Source organism: Anser anser (genome assembly GCF_964211835.1).
Source record: "Anser anser genome assembly, chromosome: Z".
Taxonomy (NCBI): domain Eukaryota; kingdom Metazoa; phylum Chordata; class Aves; order Anseriformes; family Anatidae; genus Anser; species Anser anser.
This window is the reverse complement of record NC_139723.1, coordinates 53,765,014-53,790,158: the sequence shown is the minus strand read 5'-3', so window position 1 is coordinate 53,790,158 and position 25,145 is coordinate 53,765,014. Positions and strand designations below refer to the sequence as shown.

The 25,145-nt window shown below is 41.6% G+C and overlaps 2 long non-coding RNA genes across 6 annotated transcripts in view; one reads left to right on the top strand and one right to left on the bottom strand.

Moving 5' to 3' along the window:
- LOC310889620 overlaps nucleotides 1-25,145 on the bottom strand; it is a 95,620-nt gene that overhangs the window by 56,714 nt on the left and 13,761 nt on the right. For 3 of the 5 annotated variants that reach the window (XR_014576644.1, XR_014576645.1, XR_014576646.1), the window contains 2 exons: nucleotides 17,981-18,342; nucleotides 1,485-10,532 (listed from right to left, as the gene is read on the bottom strand). This is a non-coding gene — a long non-coding RNA (uncharacterized lncRNA). Of the gene's footprint in view, nucleotides 1-1,484; nucleotides 10,533-17,980; nucleotides 18,343-18,995; nucleotides 22,048-25,145 lie in introns of those variants that run through there. The other 2 variants (XR_014576647.1, XR_014576643.1) reach the window with 2 other exon arrangements.
- On the top strand, nucleotides 21,883-24,715 carry LOC310889623. The gene is made up of 3 exons (XR_014576651.1): nucleotides 21,883-21,942; nucleotides 22,050-22,110; nucleotides 23,334-24,715. It is a non-coding gene; the product is annotated as an uncharacterized lncRNA (long non-coding RNA).

Here is a 25,145-nt window from a genome sequence, read left to right as displayed (position 1 = left end):
AGTTCTTCACCCAGTCTGGACTCCTGTCTGGAGCTGTCCTGACCCAGGTGCAGCACCTTGCACTTAGACTTGTTGAACGTCATGCTGTTCACATGGGTCCACTTCTCCAGCCTTCCCAGGTCCCTCTGAATGGCATCCCTTCCTTCTTTTGTATCAGCTGCACCACTCAGCCTGGTGTGATCTGCAAACTTGCTGAGGGTGCACTCAATCCCACTGTCTATGTCATTGATAAAGATATTAAACTGTACTAGTTGCAAGAGAGACCCCTGAGGAACACCACTTCTCACTGGCCTCCACCTGGACATACAGCCATTGTCCACCACTCTCTGTGTGCGGCCGTTGAGCCAATTCATAATCCACTGGTTGGTTCACGCTTCAAATCCATATCTTTCCAATTTAGAGATTAGGTTGTTGTGTGGGGCCATGTCAAAGGCCTTACAGAAGTCCAAGTAGGTGACATCAGTTGATCTTCCCTTGTTGACTTTATGCTGTCACTCAGTCATATAAAGCCACCAGACTGGTCAGGCACGATTTACCCTTGTTGAAGCTATGTTGGCTGTCCCAGCTGAACTCCTTGTCCTGCATGTGCCTTAACATTGCCTCCAGGAGGATTCATTTCATGATCTCCCCAGACACAGAGGTAAGACTCACTGATCTGTAATTCCCTGTGACTTCCTTTCTACCCTTTTTTTTAAATGGGAGTGTTGTTAAATGATGAGTGATGTATTTGAAGGGTGGGCCATTCCGTGAATAAAGAATTTGTTTGTAGGTCACACCCAGAGAGTGGTGGTCAATGGTTCTATGTCCAGGTGGAGACAGTTGATGAGTAGTGTCCCTCAGGGGTCTATCTTGGGACTGGTACTGTTCCATGTCTTTATCAGTGACGCAGACAGTGGGATTAAGTGCATCCTCAGCAAGTTTTCTGAGGACACTAAGCTGAGTGGTGTGGTTGATGCAACAGAAGGAAGGGATGCCATCCAAAGGGACGTGGACAAGCTTGAAAAGTGGGCCCATGTGAACATAATGAGGTTCAGCAATGCCAAGTGGAAGGTGCTGCACCTGGGTTGGGGCAACCCCAGACAGGAGCACAGACTGGGAAAAGAACTCACTGAGTGCACCCCTGCTGAGAAAGGACTTGGGGGTTCTGTTGGATGAAAAGCTCAACATGAGCCAGCAGTGTGCACTTGCAGCCCAGAAGGCCAACTGCATCCTGGGCTGAATCAACAAAGGACTGGCCAGCACTCAGGGAGTGCTCCACACCAGGGGAGGGAGGTGATTGTCCCCCTCTGCTCTGCCATTGTAAGGCCTCACTTGTAGTGCTGCATCCAGGTCTGGGGCCCCCAGCACAAGAAGGATATGGACTTGTTAGAGTGGGTCCAGAGGAGGGCCACAACAATGTTCAGAGGTCTGGAGCACCTATCCTGTGAAGAAAGGCTGAGAGAGCTGGGGCTGTTCAGCCTGGAGAAGAGAAGGCTCTGGTGAGTCCTCATTGTGACCTTTCAATACTTAAAGGGTCTTATAAGAAATATAGAGAGTAACTTTTACTTGGTCAGAAAATGACAGGACAAGGGGGAATGGTTTTAAACTAAAAGAGGGAAGATTTAGATTAGAGGTTAGGAGGACGTTCTTCACTCAGAGGGTGGTGAGGTGCTGGAACAGGTTGCCCAGAGAAGCTGTGGATCCCCCATCCCTGGAGGTGTTCAAGGCTGGGTTGGATAAGTCCCTGGGCAACCTGATTTTGTGGGACGTGTCTCTGCCCATGACAGGGGTGTTGGAACTAGATGATCTTTAAGGTCCCTTCCAACCTGAACCATTCTATAATTCTATGATTCTATGAAGAAAATGGTGTTGTTTTTCAATTCTCATCATCCTCTCATCTGAATGTACCAAAGATGACTGGATTGTGTGGATCTTTGTATTTAATGTAGCGTTTAGGAGGTTTTGTGGTCAACACACCTTGCCAGTAAGACAAGATTTTTATGCTGCTAGAGATTTTGGAGAAAACCGGTCCTACTTGCCTCCCTGAAGCATAAACATGGATGCATGCGTGCAATTGAGAGAAGTCGCCATCAATTGCAGTACAGAAATTCCTCACCAAGTTTTTAGAGTACTGACCAAGTACAACACTGCCTATCTTTTTCAGCTAATGACCATAAAACTTTACCACCTCTGACCTCAGATAATTTGGCCTTTTGATTTTAATCCTATTTCAGCAATATATTATAATGCCTTGAATTACTATCTACATCTTAATATTACAAGGTCTCCCTTAATGCCTTTTAAAATGAAGTTTTAGAACACACTTCTGAGCAATACAGTAAATGCCAACCAAGAACTCAGGGAAATGGGCCTACACCTTCTGCAAACACTTAACAACACTGTGCCTTTATTTTCTTCCTTCTCATGTGAATCATGGCCTTACCTTTGAATGCTCTGGCTTTTGTCGCTTTAGGCCTCTGTCACTGCTCTTGACACTGTAATTTTGTCCAAGAATTACCCAGGTTGTATGGGAATACTCAGCACAGCTACGCAATCTTCCACATTATCCTAATACTGTCTAGCTTGGCTAGAGTAAAGTACAGAGCTCTAAGACAGGAAGTGGTGGAAATGTAATTTGTGAAGAATTGTTAGGAGTCAGATAGTCCCTAACAAGATGGATAATGTCGAAGTCGTGGCACCAATCCTGTTTTTCTCAGTAATATCATTGGGAACTAACTGATTTCTTTCCCTCTGCTCCTACTTTTCTGTGTTAAAGGGTTAACAGTAAACCAGACTGAAGGGGCATGTTTTACCATGTCTTCTGCATGACTGATACTGCAATCGATCTGCAGCGGTTCATTTTCTCTCTGGAATCTTTGCCTACTGAGAACAAATACAAACACATGTGGAACCAATAGGAAGCAGACCAAGGGGTTTAAGAGCATGTACCAACCTCTGCCAGAAAGTTCTCACTTAACAGATGGAGCAATTAATAAAACAGTCAAGTGGTATGACTGCGTAAAGGTGCCTTTAAGTACTAACAATCCTCTTTTGTCTTACTACTGTAGACTACAGATGGATTCCAATTGAGAATAAGCAGTGCATTGTGCCCATGTTTGCTGTCGTACAGTGTCACAGTATTTATAGGGTGCCAGGTGTCCAATGCCTTTTATTTTAAAGACTGCTAGGATTCGCTCCCTTCTAATTCTCCCTTTCTCTAACATTTTAAGTGATGAAGTGATTGCTAATCAGGGTAGGATTAAATTCTACAACTAAATCAACCCTTCTATCTATCTGTAAAGAAGGATTAGCCATAAAATTTTGCTAACAGAATGCAGCCTTGGTTAACATGCATCTTTATTTTATTGATTGTAGACAAGAAAGCATTTTATAGGGCAGTGGATACCATGCAGTATGCCTCATTAAATCATGTGTTGGTTCACAGAATTAAGTTATGTTTTTCATTTCTTGTCTTCAGTATAAAATGTAAAACTCTGGCTATTTCCCATTTAAGACTTTGAGGGACTTTTAGCAAGTTTATTGATCTAGGTGGTCTGACCAAGTTCCGCTGCCTTAATCCATGCCTATATCACATCTTCTTTTTCTTTCTCCTCCTTTCCTCTTTCTTTCATCTTCTTTCTCAACATTGCATACTCCAGCTGGAACAGGACAGCCTTCTTCTTTGGATATGCCTGTTCTCAGTTAAGCAGAAACAATTTTGATCCAATTTTAGATAAATATGCTTTTAAAATGCTCTTAGGCTCAAAAGAAACTAAAATAATTGTTGGCCAGTGTTTTTTCCTTATATCACCAAATTTTACTTTCAGTCGAGAACTGAAATAGAGCAGCAAAAGCAGGATTGTTTCCTCAGGATCTCTTAGAAAACTACAGTAACATCATGCTGCTTAGCTTCTTGTTCTTATGGAAGCAGGGCACAAGAAGGGCAATCAGCAAGACTTGATGCACAGGCTCTGATGATATTTTGAATTATACTTTGTCCCTGCATTTGAGTACCAAATGGAGCAGTAGGGTCTAGCAAAAAAGACACCATTGCAATACTGGAGTGTTCCAGTTCAGCAGTTGCCATGTGAAAGTATTCAATAAGGCCATTAACAAATACAAGAATGAGCCCAGCATGGTTTAGAATTGTCACTGCTGTGATGTTCTGTAAACAGCGACACCACCTCAGACTGCTTGGTTGTGTGGCCGCAGACCACACTAAAAGCCTTTCTACAGTACTTCCATTTTGTTTGTACGTTACTTGAGATTGTATAAAGACCAATGCCAATACAGATATTTCCAGCCAAGTATTTGGTATGAAGTAACCTAATGTAAGAAGCTGTGTCTGTCAGAGTTACCAGTGCAGAAGCTGGAGTCAGATTCCAAATCTTAAAGGAAGCAGAGAAGTTACTTCCACCAAAAGAAACTCGTTTGGGTGAAAGAATGTCTAGCATATGAATAGAAGTGAACAACAACAGATAACAAAACGTCTTTTCCTTCCTTCTCATCTGCACTAAAGCAGCTTCCTGCCAACTGCAGATTGAAAACGTTTTCTTCAACATTATGGTGATATGACATAATTGTCTTTTCTTCCATATTTCGTAAAATCATGTTGCCTGTCTCAAGTATTTTCTGAAAAGGCATTATTCCCACTCTGGTAAATATGAAACAGTGTCCGTATCTTCTAAGATATGTATAAAATGAGTCCAAAATACCGAAAATGGTCTTAATGTAAATTCTTATAAGATACTGATCTGAAAGGATTAGTTCAGAGAGAATCACAGAATCACAGAATTGTAGGGGTTGGAAGGGACCTCAAGAGATCATCGAGTCCAACCCCCCTGCCAAAGCAGGTTCCTTAGAGCAGGCTGCCCAGGTAGGTGTCCAGATGGGCCTTGAATATCTCCAGAGAAAGAGACTCCACGACCTCCCTGGGCAGCCTGTTCCAGTGATGCTGATGTCCTACTCCACATTCCAGAAATTTTGATAGTAAACAACAATACAAGCAAGACTCTTGAACCATCTGTGGTAAGATAATAAAACCTTCAAATTATCACTATCATATCATGTTGCATAGCTAGTTAACTGTTTATACAATTAGTTTTGCTATTGTTATTGTTGTTGTTGTTATTATTATACTTTTTACTCCACGCATACACCATAAATATTGGATCTTGTCTCTGACCATATGGAAATGAACATTCCTTCAACAGGTTCAGAAATATTCTGCTGAAAGTGAAGCTAAAAAAATAAGAAGAAAACATTGCTTTTGTTCTTTATTTTATACATAACATGTATATTGGTATGTCCTCAAACTATTTTTCAGTCTGGTGAGTAAAGTTCACAGGATCAAGTTCTGGGTGTTTTAAATGTAATGAACATGTCAACTTGAAATTGATGGGGTTACCCTCACCCATTTGTGAAGTCATTAAATTAATTCTCACTCAGAGAGAAATCTCTTCATTATGACTGACAACATTCCATGTCCCCTACAGATATTCGTTCTTATTTCAAACACAATTTGCTGTTAGTTTTCTTCTACTGTTTTTTTGATTTGTTTTGTTTTCACTCATCATATATGGCATCTAATCAGTTCACTGGGCAGAGAATCTCTAGCTATAGACAAGACTTTAATACTGGAAGAAAGCTTGTAGAAAACCTGTGTTTGATCAAAATGAACCAACATGACTGCAAATTCATATTTGCAGGTATTTGCCATAAATGAATTCTAGATGTAACAATTTACCCCTGTAACTCAACTAGGACACCTAGGTCAGCTGCCTACAATCGGGGCAATAAATATCTACCATGATCCATGGACTGTAGACACCTCATCCACACAGGGAAGAAAGGAACCATACATAAAGAATGTCAGACAATTCTTTTAAGATGTACTACACTTTGACAATATTCTAATGTCCAGTGGGATGATGTGTTCTGGCAACTTCCATAAAGCTAAAACTGTTGGCTCTTCTCAGCTTCTTCTTCTACACCTCTTCAACTCATCTTTATCATTTCTGTAGCATAATAGCTCTTGTTTGGTTGATCAGATCCTTAGTAGGTGAAAAGAACATAACTCCAGAAGTACCACGGATCAGCACAAGTTCTACTTTGCACTGAGTCTACTTCTGTTAGTCAACACAAATGTTCTTATTTCTAACCGATGAGCAGAAACAGTACTTTCTCATTGCTATTTGATTTTGCTGCCAAAATTGAGTATGCTGCCTGCTGGAACCGCCCTTGATACCATGCAATTGGTGCTGCAGATGTGCCAGATGGTATTGCACAGCAACACAGGGCTGTTTCACTAACATAAATATTGTTTAGTTAAAGAGTCTTTCACAGTAGCAGAAACTCATTGATAATTGACCAACTAACAAATTCACTGGTATCTTATTTCTTATCCCAGGGTTGTTGGAAACTTCGTTCCATTTCTTAATCTATATGTTTATTGCAATCAAATCTAGAACTCATAGCATTGCTATTCCTTTTATACCACTGACAGACAATGAAATCATAACCAAACAAACCAGCAAACCAAGTTCTGCAGATTTTTGCCTGTCCTGTGCAGAGCTCCTTCACATACAAGATAGCTGAACTGCACCTTCACCAGGACACACTTGGTCACCCTTTGCATTCTACATGACTGTTTTATTGTTGTTGTTGTTTGTTTGTTAAGATCTACCTGCAATTTACCTCAGTATTTTCAAAAAAAAAAAAGCTTTTGGTTATCACAGACAAGCAAGTATATTTCTAGATATGCCTACTGGGATGAGATAAAAGAAGGCAAATTCCCATTCCCAGTTTTGATTGTCTTCCAAATGCAGTCTGATTTCAGCAGTCCCCTTCTTATACTAACTGACTAGCCTTATTTCCTTGGCTGCTATGTACAAAGCTAAATTAGCTATTTGGTTGCCTGTATAGATGTATAAGATTCATAAATTGCTTTTGACTGCTTTTCAGGGGAAAGGCATCAGACACAGGCTTTCAGATTGGAGGATTGCAGTGATAAAAAGCACTCCACCACTTTCCTCCATCTTAGGAGCTTCCAGCACTCAGCGTGGCACTGAGTTTTGGTGAGTGACAAGGGAAGAGATGTTGCCCAAGCAGCTGGGGAACATGCTTGTTCAAAAAATCCACATTGCAGCTTTGGCCAGCTGGGCTTACATTCAACATCCCACAGAGATTAAAGTCAACCTCCTTCCATACAACAGTAGGATGGCACTCATGGGACAAAAGCACCTGTTCTCATGGTGTGAGCTGTAATGAACCAAACAAGCAAAGAGACGCCTGCCCTGTCCAATGATAGTGAAGAAGGATCTAGTCAGATCAAGTTAATCTAGTGACTAATGCTAATACAGTGTACTTGAAATGAACCCTACTGGGCTGGGCACATACAGATAGGTGTTTCACTTCTGTGCTTACTGAGTGTGGCGGATGCACGGCCTAGTAGAAAAGAAATATGCATATAATAATTCAGTTATATTAATCCCCTATTAGGCATTAAGCAATCAACACCTTTTCCCTGTCCCTTCCCCCACTTACTCATGCAACACACTAACCTAGCAGCAAATAGTTTAATAAAGGGCTCCTTTAGTTTTGTATCATGCTATTGTTTTGGGAAAACAAGTCTATAGCTTTTATAATGTCCATCTTCCCTTTCCCCAAACATGCTGTTTCCTGCCAATCATGCTGGAACACAGAGTGCCAGACACTTCGACAGGATGTTTGTTTGCTGCAGCCTCTGGCCAAGCTGCAAGTCTCAGCAGTTACTTACACCGAATATCCAAGCACAAGAAAATGTCTTGAACAATTATTTTAACATTAGTAAGGTTGTTTATATTCTAAAATAGCAACATTTTATTCCCAAGCGAGGAAAGGTTGCTAGTGAAACTATAACCTTAAACAGTTTTCAGATTCTAGGAGTTTAGCAGAGCAGATATCAGGTGACTTACAATGTTTTCTTAAAAAGAACTAGATCTTCTCAGTATTTTCAGTAAAGTAACAAATAATACCAGCATTCTTCAGGCTGGAAGGCCTGAAGATTATTTTGCCTTTTTTTTTTCCCAAAAATGTCATTTCAAACAGCTATTGTTTGTCATTCCATAGGCACACTTCTACTGTGATTACAAAGCACCATTATTTCAGAACATCCGATATGGATGTATCACTGAGAGATATAGTGGAAAAGCAATCATAAAGGCCTATCATGAATCTCAGTACCTTGGTATGCATTTTCTATACTGCCTCTCTTACTGTTAACCGCTCCTGTATCTTCCAGATAAAAAACAGCTGAGGCTAGATCCTTGTGGCAAAAGAGGCTGTGTCACTTTACACAAAACAATGGTAGTTGTGCCTGTCTGGACAGAAGAAAGTAAGGATCTCAAAACAGACAAGATCCTGGCAACAGCTTAAGCAGTGCTTTGTGCAATATCATTTCTCTGCATTAAAAATAAAGCCATCCAGGAAGGAGGATTAATTCAGAACATAAAAAAAAAAAGTTCACACTGATCACGGGACAGAATTTGTCTTTTCAGACTCATGTCTCTGTCTCTCAGTCCATTCTTAAATGTTGTAAAGTTTCTGCTTATTTTCCTTACAATATTCCATGCCTCCTCACATCCCACAGGCATTACAGTGGGTGTACTTAGATTCAGGGTGCTATTTGATTTCTCAGTTTGGATGAAAACGTGACAATATATGACAACAAATAAGTTAACATTTAAGGCAGGACTACAAAAAGCCACAGGTTCCTGAAGATATAGATCAGAATACCTCAAGATTCAATTTAATGTAAGAAAGTGTCACACTAAATATCAGTTTGGGGAGATAAGTTCAGTGAAGTCAGATAGCTGCACAACTTTGAGTGATGGAGTGTCTTCATTCCCAAACTAATGATTGCTCAATTCCCAGTTACGTATGTAGTTCTTAGACAGGTTTCCAGCTTGCACCTTTTCTCAAAACAATCAGCTGCATTACCCCACAACAGCTTGCTACACCTGGACTTGTGAGTAACAAAACAAAAAGAAGGGCTTTCAAGAAGCAAGGGGGCTTTCCTGAGTTGTTGACTTGCGTATACCTGGAACAGGCCATTAATTAACTCCAAAGACAACAGCATATTGATCTAGGAACTGAAAAGGATAGCAATTCTCAACAGCCAGGGTTGACTGATTTTTTTCCATTATTGACTGACTAGTCAGAATCTGATTTCCCAGAGATTTAATTCTGACTGACCAAGAAGAATGATCTATGTAAACAGAAACATATCTGTGTGACAGTTTATTTAGCCAGACCCTTCAGCAGTCTCTTTCTTCTCTGTCTTAATGGTGTCTCTATTAATTCTCTACAGCCTCTGCTCTCTGAATGTTCCACATAAAAGCCTGAAATTTCATCCCAACAGCCTCAGTGGACTGAAGCCAAAGTGACCTCTAAAGTCTACATTATGATTTGCAGCTTCTCCAAATAACTGTGCTAATCACGTATGTGGAAATTATCTATGTTCTCAGTGAATCCTATTGAAATAATGTCTTGTGTTTAAGAACCTTACAGGGACTCAGAAGAGGCAAAGTAAGTTTCTTTTATTCTAACAGTTTCCTGTTATGTCACAGAACATATTACTTTGCCTTCTTGTCTGTATCTGGGCTGAGTGGAGGATGGGTACAATTACACCTGCCAGGGTCCTGTCTACCAGCTGCCAGGACTGTGGAAATGGCCAGATTACTCCCTGGCTCTACTGGGACCTTACCTTTCCACAGAAATCCACAGAGAACAGTGCTACCGTGTTTCTGGGTCCACTTGAATACAGAGCTGGGACAATGTCACAGAAGGCCTGCAAAGCATTCCTAGATTCACCAGAACATATATGACCAATCTCATAACTAGTCATTTGTAGAAATACAGTACGAAAGTATTTCCTTCCCTCTGCACTCTGCCTCTTTAGATTTAAAGATTTTGTCAGATACTGAGGACCTGCAAGATTTTTTTCAACAGTTTATGTGCTTTCATAGTATATTCTTGCTGCATCTTCTGCCTGAGTTCAGGATTTCATTTGCAGATACAAAATGCTGCAGATGACACGTACTTAACTGTGCAGCTGCGACAGGTTTACTTGAGATCAGAACAGCCTCTGAACTGATCATTTTCACTGCCCTGTGTAAAGACAGCCTTTCATACCAGCTGTTCTCCCACAGTAAAACGTCGTGAAAAACAAATGCAGAGTAAGGACATGCAAAGAAGGAAAATATAATGATATAAAGAAATAAATCCAGCCTACTTTACGTAACAAAGGTTTGAGTTTGTTTCTATTCCGTGATGTATTTTGGCACTTAGGTACTGTGGTGACTGAATGCCTGTCTAAACAAGATTTATCAGCTGGATTATGCAGACTTTATTTATTTATTTGTTTTCCCTGGCTACAAGTGTCCATGAATAATATCAGAAGACCTCTGAGAATTTTGTTGTTCAGGACTGCAGAATACCCGTCCATATTGTTCTACACAAGCATGTCGAAGTGTAGATCCCACAAGCCATATGGGAGAGGTACTTCTTCAGAGCTTCAGGGAAAAAAAAAATCAGAACAGAAAGCATCAGAAATCATAACACAGGCTTTAGTTAAAGTTGAAAGGAAAGTAGAAGCAAAATTTAAACTGTTTCGTTTATGTGAAGATGCAGACTTAACTAAAAAAAAAAAAAATGAAAACCTTAATCAAACCAGGGGTTAAGTGAATTTAGTTTTGCTCCTTACATAAGTTTTAGTGTTGTAAAATATGGCACGTTTTGTACTGTATGTTCCCTCAGAAAGCCAAACAGAAATTTGTCATCATGGTTTTGAGAGCACAAGGCCTCTCCTTTCTCATGTTTCAACTAAACAGTCTCCACTTGGGCTGAGGAACATATCATATATCATAAATCACTCTCTGATAGATATTTGGCAGCTAGTCACCACCCCAGGCTATGCAATGTACAGTATGAAACATTTTTAAGGTGGAATCTAGATTTTGTAACTTAAAGACTCAATAGCATCTCAAAACATTTTACTACTTCCTGGTTAAAAAAAAAAAAAAAAGCACATGAGAAGAAAGCAGAATTCTCCATAAAGTTTTAAGTTCTGAACAACGCATACATACATACAATAAGCCATGGAACTGTAAACCTGCAGGGTTTATTCAATGGAATGAAAATGAAAAATAAATTAAGGAGCATGATTACAGTCAACCCTTAAATCAACAAAATAGCAAAGATCTACTAGAATCTATTTTTCATCTCAGAGATCTTAACTGTTTCATTGCCTTTGAAAAGAAGTATATTTACATACTGGATACTGGAGCACATATAGTCCAGAGGGTTTTTGTTTGTTTGTTTTCATAAGAAGTTTTTAACCAAAGTTTTCTATCTTGCCATTTATTTATGAAATGCAGTGCATAAGGGAGAAAGAGAGCTGATGAGAAAAATGGTATTGAACAGAGTAAAAATATGATGGTAATTAACTCCTGCATTACAGTGTGTCACTGGTGTACTCAGGAAGGTAGCCTTTACAATAATTTTATTAATTTCAGGGCAGTGGCAGCTGCTAGGAAGTGAGTATTGTTTGACAAGGTTATGTAAGAACTGTTTTTCTGAGTTTATGCAGTATGTCACAGGACACTTATGGGTTAACTTTATGTTTTTGGGACGTGTCATAGTGTTCTCAATGTACTTAGACTAAGCAGTTCTTAGAAGGATGAAATGAAAGCGGGGGAAATGCAGAGCATGTGGTATGGGGGTTGGATTGGAAGAGGTGCGTGAAGAATAAAAGAAAGCTGCAGCATAAAATCCAGAGCAAGTTACATTAAAATTAGGTATTTACTGAGTTTTCTGAAGAATGAAGTGTGCAGTTCTAAATCTATTTATTTATTTAAGCTCTAATCTTATTAAGACTTATGAGACTGCAAACAAAATTACACTTAAAAAATGTTTCTTTGTTAAATTGGATTATGCCACTTTTATTTTATTTATGCAATGTTTTTGCGATTGTTTATTTAAAATTGGACTATGAAAAAAAATAATCTCTGCTTTACCTTAACCAGACAGGTTGTTCATGCTGAGGAACTTCAGCATTTAATGCTTAAATTGAATGACTACTTGGTTATAAAATGTAAAACCAAGGATAAAAAATACAGAAATGTTTGATCTTAAAATACTGAAAATCAAACTAAACATTTTGCTTATTAGTCGTTCTCTTAGAAATGTTTTTTTAAAGTTAAGGACAGGAAATTGGACGGACAACACTACATTGCACATTTCCAAAATGGCCAGTACTATGACACAAAATAAAGGTGTTCTTCCTTGTTAGTTACATAGAATCATAGAATCATAGAATATCCCGAGTTGGAAGGGACCCATAAGGATCATCAAGTCCAACTCTTGGCACCACACAGGTCTACCCAAAAATTCAGACCGTGTGACTAAGTGCACAGTCCAATCACTTCTTAAATTCAGACAGACTTGGTGCAGTGACTGCTTCACTGGGGAGCCTGTTCCAGTGTGCAACCACCCTCTCGGTGAAGAACTTCTTCCTGATGTCCAGCGTAAACCTCCCCTGCCTCAGCTTCACACCGTTCCCGTGGCTCCTATCACTGATGATAACGGAGAATAGGTCACCTGCCTCTCCACCCCCCTTTATGAGGAAGCTGTAGACCGTGATGAGGTCTCTCCTCAGCCTCCTCTTTTACAGACTGAACAGGCCAAGTGACCTCAGCCGCTCCTCATATGTCTTACCCTCTAGGCCCTTCACCCTCTCCATAGTCCTCCTCCGGACACTCTCCAATAGTTTCACATCCTTTTTGTACTGTGGTGCCCAGAACTGCACACAGTACTCGAGGTGAGGCCGCACCAGCGCAGAGTAGAGCGGGACAATCACTTCCCTCGACCAACTAGCGATGCCGTGCTTGATGCACCCCAGGATGCGGTTGGCCCTCCTGGCTGCCAGGGCACACTGCTGGCTCATATTCAACTTGCTGTCAACCACAACCCCCTGATCCCTCTCTGCGGGGCTGCTCCCCAGCGTCTCATCGCCCAGTCTGTGCGTATAGCCAGGGTTGCCCCGTCCCAGGTGCAGGACCCGGCACTTGCTTTTGTTAAAATTCATGTGGTTGGTGATCGCCCAGCTCTCCAATCTGTCCAGATCTCTCTGCAAGGCCTTTCCACCCTCATCCAAGTCCACAACTCTTCCAAGTTTGGTGTTGTCGGCAAATTTGCTCAAAACACCTTCTAGTCCTACAAACAAATCATTTATAAAAACATTGAAGAGGACTGGCCCTAAAATGGAGCCTTGAGGGACCCCACTAGTGACCATCCGCCAGCCAGATGTGGCCCCATTTACCACAACCCTTTGAGCCCTGCCCGTCAGCCAATTGCTCACCCATCGTATGATGTTTTTTTTAAGTTGTATGCTGAACATTTTGTCCAGTAGGATCCTATGGGAAACTGTGTCAAAAGCTTTGTTGAAGTCCAAAAAGATCACATCAGCTGGTTTCCCTTGAGCGATTAGGTGGGTGATCTTATCATAAAAGGAAATCAAATTTGTTAGGCAGGACCTACCCCTCATGAACCCATGTTTTCTGGGACCAATGACTGCATTGTCCCCCAGGTGCACTTCAATAACTTCAAGGATCATCCTCTCCATATCTTTACCACGTACTGACGTGAGACTGTCAGGCCTGTAATTGCCAGGGTCTTCTTCTTTCTTCCCCTTCTTGAAAATTGGCACAACATTTGCCAGCTTCCAGTCTACTGGGACCTCTCCATATTTCCAAGATCATTGAAAAATAATTGAGAGAGGTCCCGCGATGGCGTCAGCCAGCTCTTTAAGCACCCTGGGATGAATCCCATCCGGACTCATGAACTTGTATGGATGCAGGTGGAGCAGCAAATCCCGCACACGTTTAGGGTCAGTTGGAAGTTTATCATTCCCACCGTCATGGTCCTCCAGCTCAGGGCACCCTCGGTCCCGAAGCCCATCATCAGTGTTGAACATAGAGGCGAAGAAGGCATTAAACTTCTCTGCTTTGCCTGTGTCATTGTCTGTGAGGAGACCTTCCCCATCAAGTAGCAGACGTATGTTTTCTTTGGTTCTCCTTTTTATGTTCACAGATCTAAAAAAAACTTTTTTATTGTCTCCAACAGACACGGCCAGCTTCAACTCTAGTGGGCCACACGAATTTTCTCCCTACAAACACTAACAGCATCCCTGTATTCCTTCCTTGTCGCCTGACCATACCGCACCAAGACTCTTCTCGTGCTCGCCATTGATGAAAGATGTCAGTATCTTGAGTATTAGACTTGCTGCCTTGGTCTCCTTAATGGCCATTTATTTCTGTGAGCACTTCGTCGAGCTGTTAAGCAGAGGGATCATAGAACTACCTGTATATCAGCAGATCAACAACTGTGTACAAAATAGCTCAAGAGATGAAGCAGAGCACCATCAGGGTACACAGACTAAGGAAATGACAAGCCAGGCTGTGATGGACAATTTGATTTTGAATGGCAGTAGTCTTTGGGCTATGCCAACCTGGAAACTGTACACTTCTGTGCCATATATTGAACTTCTTTCTTATCTGCAATGCAAGGAATTTAACTATTTGTTTACGAGACAACAATAGTTTTCAGTAACTTTGTTAACATTAAGGATAGTTAGATGACCACCGCTGCAGACCACACACCAAATTGCACACCAAATGAAGGCCCAGCTTCACATTCATAGAATCACATAATCACAGAATCATTAAGGTTGGAAGAGACCTTTGAGATCATCTGGTCCAACCATCACCCTACTACCAATGTCACCCACTAAACCATGTCCCTAAGCACCAGGTCCAACCTTTCCTTAAACACCCCCAGGGATGGTGATGCCACCACCTCCCTGGGCAACCTGTTCCAATGCCTGACTGCTCTTTCTGAGAAGAAATGTCTCCTCATTTCCAACCTAAACCTCCCCTGGCACAACTTGAGGCCATTCCCTCTAGTCCTGTCACTAGTTATCTGCGAGAAGAGGCCCACACCTTCCTTTCAGGTAATTGTAGAGAGCAATAATGTCTCCCCTGAGCCTCCTCTTCTCCAGACTAAACAACCCCAGTTCCTTCAGCTGCTCCTCATAAGACTTGTGCTCCGGGCCCTTCACCAGCTTCGTAGCTCTTCTCTGGACATGTTCCAGGGCCTCGATGTCCTTCTTGTAATGAGGGGCCCAAAACTGAACACAGTACTCGAGATGCGGCCTCACCATTCATCTTAATGTGTTTTGAAACAAACCACTGGTAAATTATCTATTGATTAATATATATATAAAAAAAAAAAAGTATACCAACAAGAAGATGACAAATGTACTAGTAAATGACTTGTGTATCCCAAGGGACTTTTTGTATTTTGGTCTACCATACGCAAGAGGAGAAAGAAGCAAGTAAAGCAAACATTTCAAAATGTCTTGTTAATGTTAAAGTAAATCAAGCTTTACTAAAATTTCTAATGCCACTAAAATTTCTAATACATTATTTTCTCCATTGTAAAAATAAACAAACAAACAAAGCTCCTCCACAAAGGAGGAGCTACAAGTTAAATAGATGCTCGCTACTCTTATTGAAACCAGCAGACCATTCTCCAGGAATTGTTTTAGTCACAAAATTAGACTTTCCCTGTCTCAACAGAACATTGACACCATAACATTTCAGAAAGTCAGACTACAGCCTTACTGTACTCTTCACAACTGGACTGTACAGGAATACATCAAACTTTTCATTTCTTGAGTGAATGGTCTACCCACTAAACTGTTCAGATGGGTAGCTCAAAATGGGATGTAACTTGTTCTTGTCCTGGTGGAATTAAAACATTATGCATTCTTTGGAAGAGATCTTTGCTGGGCTGCTGTTTCAGAAGACATATTACTTCATCTATTGACCTCAGCATGACTTATGCAGGTAGTTGTTAAGAGGTGACATACAAGTAAACAGAAGAAAAGTACAATAATAACATATCATAGCACATTTCCATTACTCACATTAGTATTTAATAGGAATAAAAGCATAGTAGCATGGGTTATGTCTACTATAATATGTGTCAAAGTCAATATTATGTTAATATGTCTGTCTTTGCATTAGCATTGACACAGAGGTTAGATAAATTAACATAGAACATATTACCAACAAAACCTCATTTTGTTATTTAGATATATCTGGACCATGTTAAGTATTTACAGAAAAAAAAAAAAAAAAAAAAAGGAGTACTGTGCTGGAAAAAAATGGGCACCTGTACAGTGAGGCAGCTCTGAGGCATATGAAAGATCTCATTTGATCTTTGTTCTTTTCTCCTTTGTGTTAGAATTCAAGCGACTTCTTGCTCCTAAATAAATGTTATGTTCATGTTTAAATTTTCAAAAGACTTCTATAAACCTACCTGTAAGGTTAAGATTAGGTGTCCATTGCCACTTAAATTCAGTAAATCACATATCTAAGTCTGCAATGCATCTTTGAAAGTGTTAGCCCTGTTCTACTGAATAAATTAGGAACTGAAAATTAATCTTGCATTTGTATTTTCAGCTTCACTCTGAAGCAGAGGAGAGCAAAAGCTTATTTTTCCAGGGTGGTTTTAAACAGTTTCCATTCAAGCAAGCCTTTTATGAATGTCACTATATATAGGGAAAAAAAGGAAAGAGGGGAAGGGGAAGTGGAAGGGGAAGGGGAAGGGGAAGGGGAAGGGGAAGGGGAAGGGGAAGGGGAAGGGGAAGGGGAAGGGGAAGGGGAAGGGGAAGGGGAAGGGGAAGGGGAGGGGAGGGGAGGGGAGGGGAGGGGAGGGGAGGGGAGGGGAGGGGAGGGGAGGGGAGGGGAGGGGAGGGGAGGGGAGGGGAGGGGAGGGGAGGGGAGGGGAGGGGAGGGGAGGGGAGGGGAGGGGAGGGGAGGGGAGGGGAGGGGAGGGGAGGGGAGGGGAGGGAAGGGAAGGGAAGGGAAGGGAAGGGAAGGGAAGGGAAGGGAAGGGAAGGGAAGGGAAGGGAAGGGAAGGGAAGGGAAGGGAAGGGAAGGGAAGGGAAGGGAAGGGAAGGGAAGGGAAGGGAAGGGAAGGGAAGGGAAGGGAAGGGAAGGGAAGGGAAGGGAAGGGAAGGGAAGGGAAGGGAAGGGAAGGGAAGGGAAGGGAAGGGAAGGGAAGGGACATGCTACAAGTGAACAAATTGCAACTATAAACATTGAATTTTAATAAAGAATCCCCATTTATTTTAATTCCTCCCTGCTTATTTCCTAATGTCTAATGTCTAATCAGAAATACCTGAAAACATATCAATAAGGAAGAAGATAAAGGGATGTTTGTTACCACAGGAGAGTCACAGAAAGTGTTAAATAGTCTCCTTGTCTCTTAAAGAACAGCCTTGACCACTAAAATTTACTTTTGTGGGTGGTGCGGGAATGGGGGACAACCATTAGTATTAATTCCAAAATGGACCATATAAAAGGGAAAAACTGACAGGTTAGTAAGAGTTCTGAGGTGAGGTTGTGTCTTCTATAATTTGGTTGTCATACTTCTTAAGAAAAAACAGAAACACCACACTTCCACCAATGAGGTTATAAAAGGGGTCCCAGGCATTTCTTTGGGTTGGGGACAGAACATAGCCTTTGACTTTGCATCTGACAGAACAGCAAAAAGCAGGGCATCTGAGAACAATGAGACCACCTTTTCAGGGGAACCAGCTTGGACATATTTTTTTTTTGACACCATAAGATGACTGTGTCCAAACCCAGAAATGTTTAAACAAGGTGACAATTACATTAGAAAAAATTTACTGTTTCCTGAATAACCTTTACTCATCTTCACAGAATGAACACAAGCCACCTACTTTGCAAGCTGTGAGAACTCTTCCTATAAATTGCTATTTGCATGTCACGATAAACAACACTGCAATCTTTTATGCTTACAGAATGGGTATGAGTATGAGGCAAAGAAGGGCAGATGAAGAAGGAAGCCTTTGCAATGAACCGAAACTTACCTCAGTAGAGCTTTAATTCATTAAACTTCTTCTAGTGGTAAAGTTCCTGCAAGTTAAACCAGTCCCTTGGGCAGAAAGACGTGGAAGGTGGCCCAGCTGCATATGGTGCTTCAGGTGCCAGCACTTCTGGTAAGGGGATCTGTGGACGTACCAAGCTGCAGTATGTAGTGCCTCGGGGAATGGCAATGGCTTTTGCACAGGAAGTGGAGAATCTGAGTGCTGTCTGAGCTAGGAAGCCCTCTAATCACTCTGGAATTTCTGCAACATCGCTCATAGCAGCTAGAAATGATTTCTTTTATTTTCACCTAAAAGGCATTTTAACAAACAGGCAAGACTACCCCCAACATTTTCTTAAAATGCACCTGAAAAAAAAAAAAAAAAAAAAAGTCTTGCTTCATTCAAAGAAACAAAATCTCCTTTGGGGGCTTTAAAAAAATAAAGAAAATAAAGAAAATAAAAGAAAAAAAAAAAACAAAGTTAAACCACCAATAAAAATATGTAATTTTGGATCATGTAGTTCAATACTGGATGAGTAGATTAGTTTTCCTTACTAAACCTACTGTTTTAGAGTGGTGATCTTGCTCTGTCACACACCATGCACCTTCAGAAAGAGTACTGCAAATGTCACCATATCACTGAACAGCAGATGCGAAGATCTAATTTGTGGAATGAGTCTTCAAAGAGCAACTAACAAAGTTCTAAAAATAACTTTCTGTAGTGAAGTCTATGGCTGGCACTGCTTGGTACAGAGTAATTTTTACCACAAGACTGCCACCATAAGGACCCCCAGTAGCACTGTAAGACATTTGCTAAGATATGGAATGTGAGTAGGGGCAAGTAGCCTATAATAAAAGCTACAGGCTTCACCCTACCTCATAAGGAACTGGTTCTTTACATTATTAAAACTGTAAAATACTGGTTAACTCAACAATAAGAACTCTACTTCCATTAATAAACAAATAAATAAATAGATAAATAAATAAAAACCCACTAAAACACTAATAATAATACTCACCTTGCAGGTTTGGAATACTTATACACTGTCCTCTGTGTCCAAGCACCCAGTCAGGCTTTGAAATGTGATCTGGATCCAACCTTTAGTTTTGGCTTGTTATTTAAACACTCAGAAGAAATTCTATTCAATTTGCAATACAACCAGCATTCCCACTTTTTTTTATACAGTGGAAACATAAGAATTTCTTTACAAAGCACACCCCCCACATATGCCAGCACGTTGTATTAATATGCAACCAACATTCTACGTAGTGAAAACACAAAGTTTTTATGGTTACTGACAAAATCCACAGTTCATCATGTTCTGTTCACTGCAAAAGGAAGAAATGGCTTGGCCAGATTCCTGGGGGAAAGATAGCCTGTCTTATTGGCCAAGATTTATTTCTTAAAAAGCACTCAGGATGATACCTTTTGTTCAACCCCCACTGTTCTTGCTTTGAGTACCATTAGCAGAAACAAAATTCCAGTGATTCATGTGAAATCAAAATCACAAGCAGTTAATGAGGGATTTTCTCCTATGCTCCTCCAGCCATTTTCTCATTGGCTCCTCAAAATTTCCTTGTAATTATGATTGCGAATCTTGAAGTTCATGCATCTGGTTCTAACTCTCCCCACCATTTGTTTCCCTACTCCCAAGATAATTACATCTTGACAAAAATTTATTGAGACATCTGTTTTTTGCTTCAGATCTCCAGGTCATTCTGTGATAGTAACAGCAGCAGAGCACAGCTCAGCCATTTTCACCAAAAAGGGAGCTGCACTAACTAAACTGATGGCCAGACTGGGGGAAATCTCATCATAGAGATCTGCCAGCTGGTTTAACAGAGAAAGTGACAGGAGACTTGGGAATGTAAGGCAATATGAAGAAGAGCACCCTTCTGGTAATGCTATTCTACCAGCACTTCTGGTTCACCTATACAAATAAATAGTAAAGCTAATTCCCACAAAATTGGCACTTCAGCAAGTAACTGCTTGTCAGGAAATACTGGATTAGTGCAGCAAGGGACAGGCAACACTGGCAAAAATAAAAGGAAGTTTTGATAGCAGAGTACTCAGAATCTAGATTATAGCATTTTGTGACTCAGCACGCAGGAATAAAATAATTCACTGAAAGGATGAAGCAGTGTGTTCAGACACATGGCTGTGGTGGTTTTACTCAGGTGGGCAGACAAGCTCCACCACAGCCACTCTCTCACTCCCCCTCCTCAAAGGGGAAGGGGGAGAAAATTTGATGCAAAGGGCTCAAGGGTTGAGATAAGGACAGGAAGATCACTCAACAATTATTGTCACAGGCAAAACAGACTGAGAGTAGGGAGATAGTAACATTTATTGCCTATTACTAACAAGCCAGAGAAGTGAGAAACAGAGGAAGGAAACCTAAAACACCTTCCCCCCATCCGCCCTCTTCCACCTCCTCCCCCCTAGCAGTGCAGGGGAATGAAGGTTGCAGTCAGTCCCTGCTGCTTCATCTCCGCCTCTCCTTCACGGTCACCCCACGCGGGGTCCCTCCCACGGGATGCCGTCCTTCCCGAACTGAGCCTGCGGGGGCTGCCCACAGGCAGCAGCTCTTCAAGCACTGCTCCCACACGGCTCCGTACCACGGGGTCCATCCCCCAGGAGCAAACTGCTCCAGCACGGGTCCCCCACGGGTGGGCGGCAGCTCCCCCCAGACCCCTGCTCCTGCGTGGGCTCCTCTCCACGGGCTGCAGCTCCGGCCCGGGGCCTGCTCCTGCGGGGGCTCTCCATGGGCCGCAGCCTCCTCCAGGCCACCTCCACCTGCTCCACCGGGGGCTCCTCCACGGGGGGGCTGCAGCGTGGAGATCTGCTCCGTGTGGGACCCATGGGCTGCAGGGGGACAGCCTGCTCCACCAGGGGCCTCTCCACAGGCCGCAGGGGAACTGCTGCTGCCTGCCTGGGGCACCTCCTGCCCTCCTGCAGGGATGTTTCTCACTCCTCTCTCTCACCCAGCTGCTGTTCCTCACCAGGTTTTTATTCTTTCCTTTGTTAAATCTGCTCTCACAGAGGCACACACAACATTGCTTATTGGCTCGGCTCTGGCCAGCGGCAGGGCCCTTATCTAACATGGGGCAGCTTCTGGATTCTTCTCGCATACGCCACTGCCTTATGGCCCCCACTTCCAAAACTTTACCACGTAAACCCACTACAATGGCCTATACATTCAAAAACACTGCTGTTCTGTCTGACCAAAATTCAGAGTTGTAGTACAGTAAACCAGATTACATTTCAGTGCCTTGTCTTGCATGAAGCTGCCACAGAATTTAACACATACACAAAAATTATGTGATTTAAAGGCTACACTATCAGATGCTATTCAGGAGAAGTAAGAGGAGCTAGAATGCTTTATATCTACTGTCACCACAAGCTGGTCTTAAATTAACTGCTAATATCGCCTTTGGTGGTAATACTTCCATTTTTCCTCCATTCACTTTAAACATATGTTATAAATATCATGTGGATGGTCAGCTGTATTTCCCATCTCGTGAACTACCAAAATAGCATCCAAAACTCCCAATGACTGCTGACATTCACCGATCATTTATGTTCAGCTAGGGTAGGGAAAACTTGGAGAAATTGTTATTAAGAGTCTACAGAACACATAAATAAGCTGTTCACAAATCCTAAACAAATCATCGTTTATCATTATCAAAGCTCATTTGAGCTAAACCCGACACAGTGAAATGTTTCCTGTTACCCTGTAGAACTTGTCTTACGAAACACAATGTTAGCCATTTTAAGATTAACAGATAACTTTTCCAGTCTTTCTTCAACTAAGGAAATATACATTTTTTATCATGACAATAACAAATTATTGCCTCATCATTTTTCAGAAATCAGGAGCTGGTTTTGGTGGAACCCAAAGTTAGCCTCTCAGCTAAAGGAAACAAACCACTTCTCCTGAAGATGTGATGTTTCTTCCATATCCCAGGGTAAAACACATGACTTAATGCCAACCATCCCCTTAACTCTGTGCAAGAAAAATAGAAGTGTTCTTGGGTGCAAATTGAGTTATTCTATGTATGGACTTTTTTTTTAGGTGAACTGAAGCCTGGGGACTATCATCCCCTGAAGAGAAAGATTCATCACAAAGAGAACAGGTTATCCTTACTACCTACTTCTTGTTAACTTCACAGACTAGAATAACACAAGTAAAAAAGTAAATGTATATACATATATATATAATAACACAGTAATTCCTTGGATTAGGACATTAGGTTCAGAAGAAAATAATTTACATATAGTACTAGGCAATTGCAAATTTAAAGTTTAGTTGGCCTTTATGGAGAATTTCCACTTGCACTTTAAAGCAATCACTGGGCATGTCTGTTTGTTGGACAATTCTTTGACAGGAGGTCTTGAAAAGCAAATCTATTCTTCTCCTCAGTTTTTGTTGCCACCTCTGTTTTAATGGTCTCCATGTGAAGTGTTCCATCTGGACAAAAACAGTCTGACTTTGATAAGTCCAAGCAGCGTGTTTTGGGGAAGGGAGGAAGGCCCTACTATCTTTATTTGTTCCCATATCTCTGGGAAAATATATGCTTCCACACCCACCCCCATCCTGGGGAATCAACTGTATACATGGTGCATGGTGGTCACACAGAACATCGCCATATGCTGTTCCACTTGTTCACCTAAGTATTGACCTTGAAAAATTGCCCGTTATGAGACGTGAGGGAGTGTAATTCAATCTCCATCCTCACTCAGGTTCCGTCATTTACTGAGCATACATTGCTAGCTGTGCTAAGTCACATTAGTTGGACTAGCAGTGGGTATGACAGCTTCAAATGTTATCGCACAAGACCCTGTAAATTGATCTCAGGTGTAGAAGTCATTTAAATCTCAGATGAGACCATTCATATGAGACAGTCAGAATAGCAGCTGCATATCTCTTCTGTGGCATAAGAAGTTCATAAAAGTCTCCTTAAAAACAGTAAGAACCTCAAGCATAGTTCACTTTTCTCCTTACATTTGCTGGAGATACAGACCTGATGATCCAAGCTAGTTCTACTAAAACTTTATCTGAATGCTTAGGGAAAGAAAAAATAAATAAATAAAAGACAAAACAAACAACAACAAAAAAACACAAGGCAAAATAACATACTCCTTGATTTTTCCATGTGTTAGCATAATTAAGTGCAGTTTATTTAGGTTCATGAAATCTGTGGCAATAGGCATTGATAAAGTGGATGGAAAGTAGGACAAAGGAAGACACAAACTCTTTCACTGATGTGTCTGTTAAAGCCAGATGTTTTGCTGGCTATCAGATTTGATAATGTTATGATGATAATGACCACTATATCAAAATAATTTTATCTCACAGACTAATTCATTCAAGAAGGGCAATCTCACAGACCAATTTTCAAGAAGGGGAAGAAAGAAGACCCTGGCAATTACAGGCCTGTCAGTCTCATGTCAGTGCCTGGTAAAATTATGGAGAAGATGATCCTTGAAGTTATTCAAGCGCACCTGGGGGACAATGCAGTCATTGGTCCCAGAAAACATGGGTTCATGAGGGGTAGGTCCTGCCTAACAAATTTGATTTCCTTTTATGATAAGATCACCCATCTAATCGCTCAAGGGAAACCAGCTGATGTGATCTTTTTGGACTTCAACAAAGCTTTTGACACGGTTTCCCATAGGATCCTACTGGACAAAATGTTCAGCATACAACTTAACAAAAACATCATACGATGGGTGAGCAATTGGCTGACGGGCAGGGCTCAAAGGGTTGTGGTAAATGGGGCCACATCTGGCTGGCGGATGGTCACTAGTGGGGTCCCTCAAGGCTCCATTTTAGGGCCAGTCCTCTTCAATGTTTTTATAAATGATTTATTTGTAGGACAAGAAGGTTTTTTGAGTAAATTTGCTGACGACACCAAACTGGGAGGAGTTGTGGACTTGGATGAGGGTGGAAAGGCCTTGCAGAGAGATCTGGACAGATTGGAGAGCTGGGCGATCACCAACCACATGAATTTTAACAGAAGCAAGTGCCGGGTCCTGCATCTGGGAAGTGGCAATCCTGGCTATCTGTACAGACAGGGCAACGAAACACTGGAGAGTAGCGCTGAAGAGAAGGATCTGGGGGTTGTGGTTGACAGCAAGTTGAATATGAACTAGCAGTGTGCCCTGGCAGCCAGGAGGGCCGACTGTATCCTGGGGTGCATCAAGCACGGCATTGCTAGTCGGTCGAGGGAAGTGATTGTCCCGCTCTACTCTGCGCTGGTGCGGCCTCACCTCGAGTACTGTGTGCCATTCTGGGCACCACAGTACAAAAAGGATGTGAAACTATTGGAGAGTGTCCGGAGGAGGGCTATGAAGAGGGTGAAGGGCTTAGAGGGTAAGACATACGAGGAGCGGCTGAGGTCACTTGATCTCCTCAGCCTGGAGAAGAGGAGGCTGAGGGGAGACCTCATCACGGTCTACAGCTTCCTCATAAAGGGGAGTGGAGGAGCAGGTGCTCATCTAGTCTCTTTAGTGACCAGCGATAGGACCTAAGGGAATGGAATCAAGCTGCAACAGGGGAAGTTCAGGCTGCGTATCAGGAAAAGGTTCTTCACCAAAAGGGTTGTCACACACTGGAGCAGGCTCCCCAGTGAAATAGTCACTGCACCAAGCCTGTCTGAATTTAAGAAGTGATTGGACTGTGCATTTAGTCACATGGTCTGAATTTTTGGGTAGACCTGTGTGGTGCCAAGAGTTGGACTTGATGATCCTTGTGAGTCCCTTACAACTCAGGATATTCTATGATTCTCTGATTCTATGATTCATATTTTTTTTCCATGTCATTGTTCACAAAGGCAAAATGTATGTTGTTCAGAAATGTTTCTGTAAATGTTCAATGTGTGCTCTTATTTATTGGCTTCTATATGTTCCTGTAGTTTAATGCACCTGTTTATGCCACATTTGCTCTTGCAACTGCTATCTGATATAAACAAAAAGCATTTTGATTCCTGAATTAAAAATACTTGAATCAGGACTGTGATTGAACAAGAGTCATTCAAACACTTTGAGTGAATGCAATGTTTTAGTTTAAGGCAATTAATAAAACAGCGAGTCTTTCCTCCTGAGTTTTCAAAATAGATCTGTTTTTAGAGGTAACAATATTTTGCAAATCTTCAGGGCACTGCCTGGA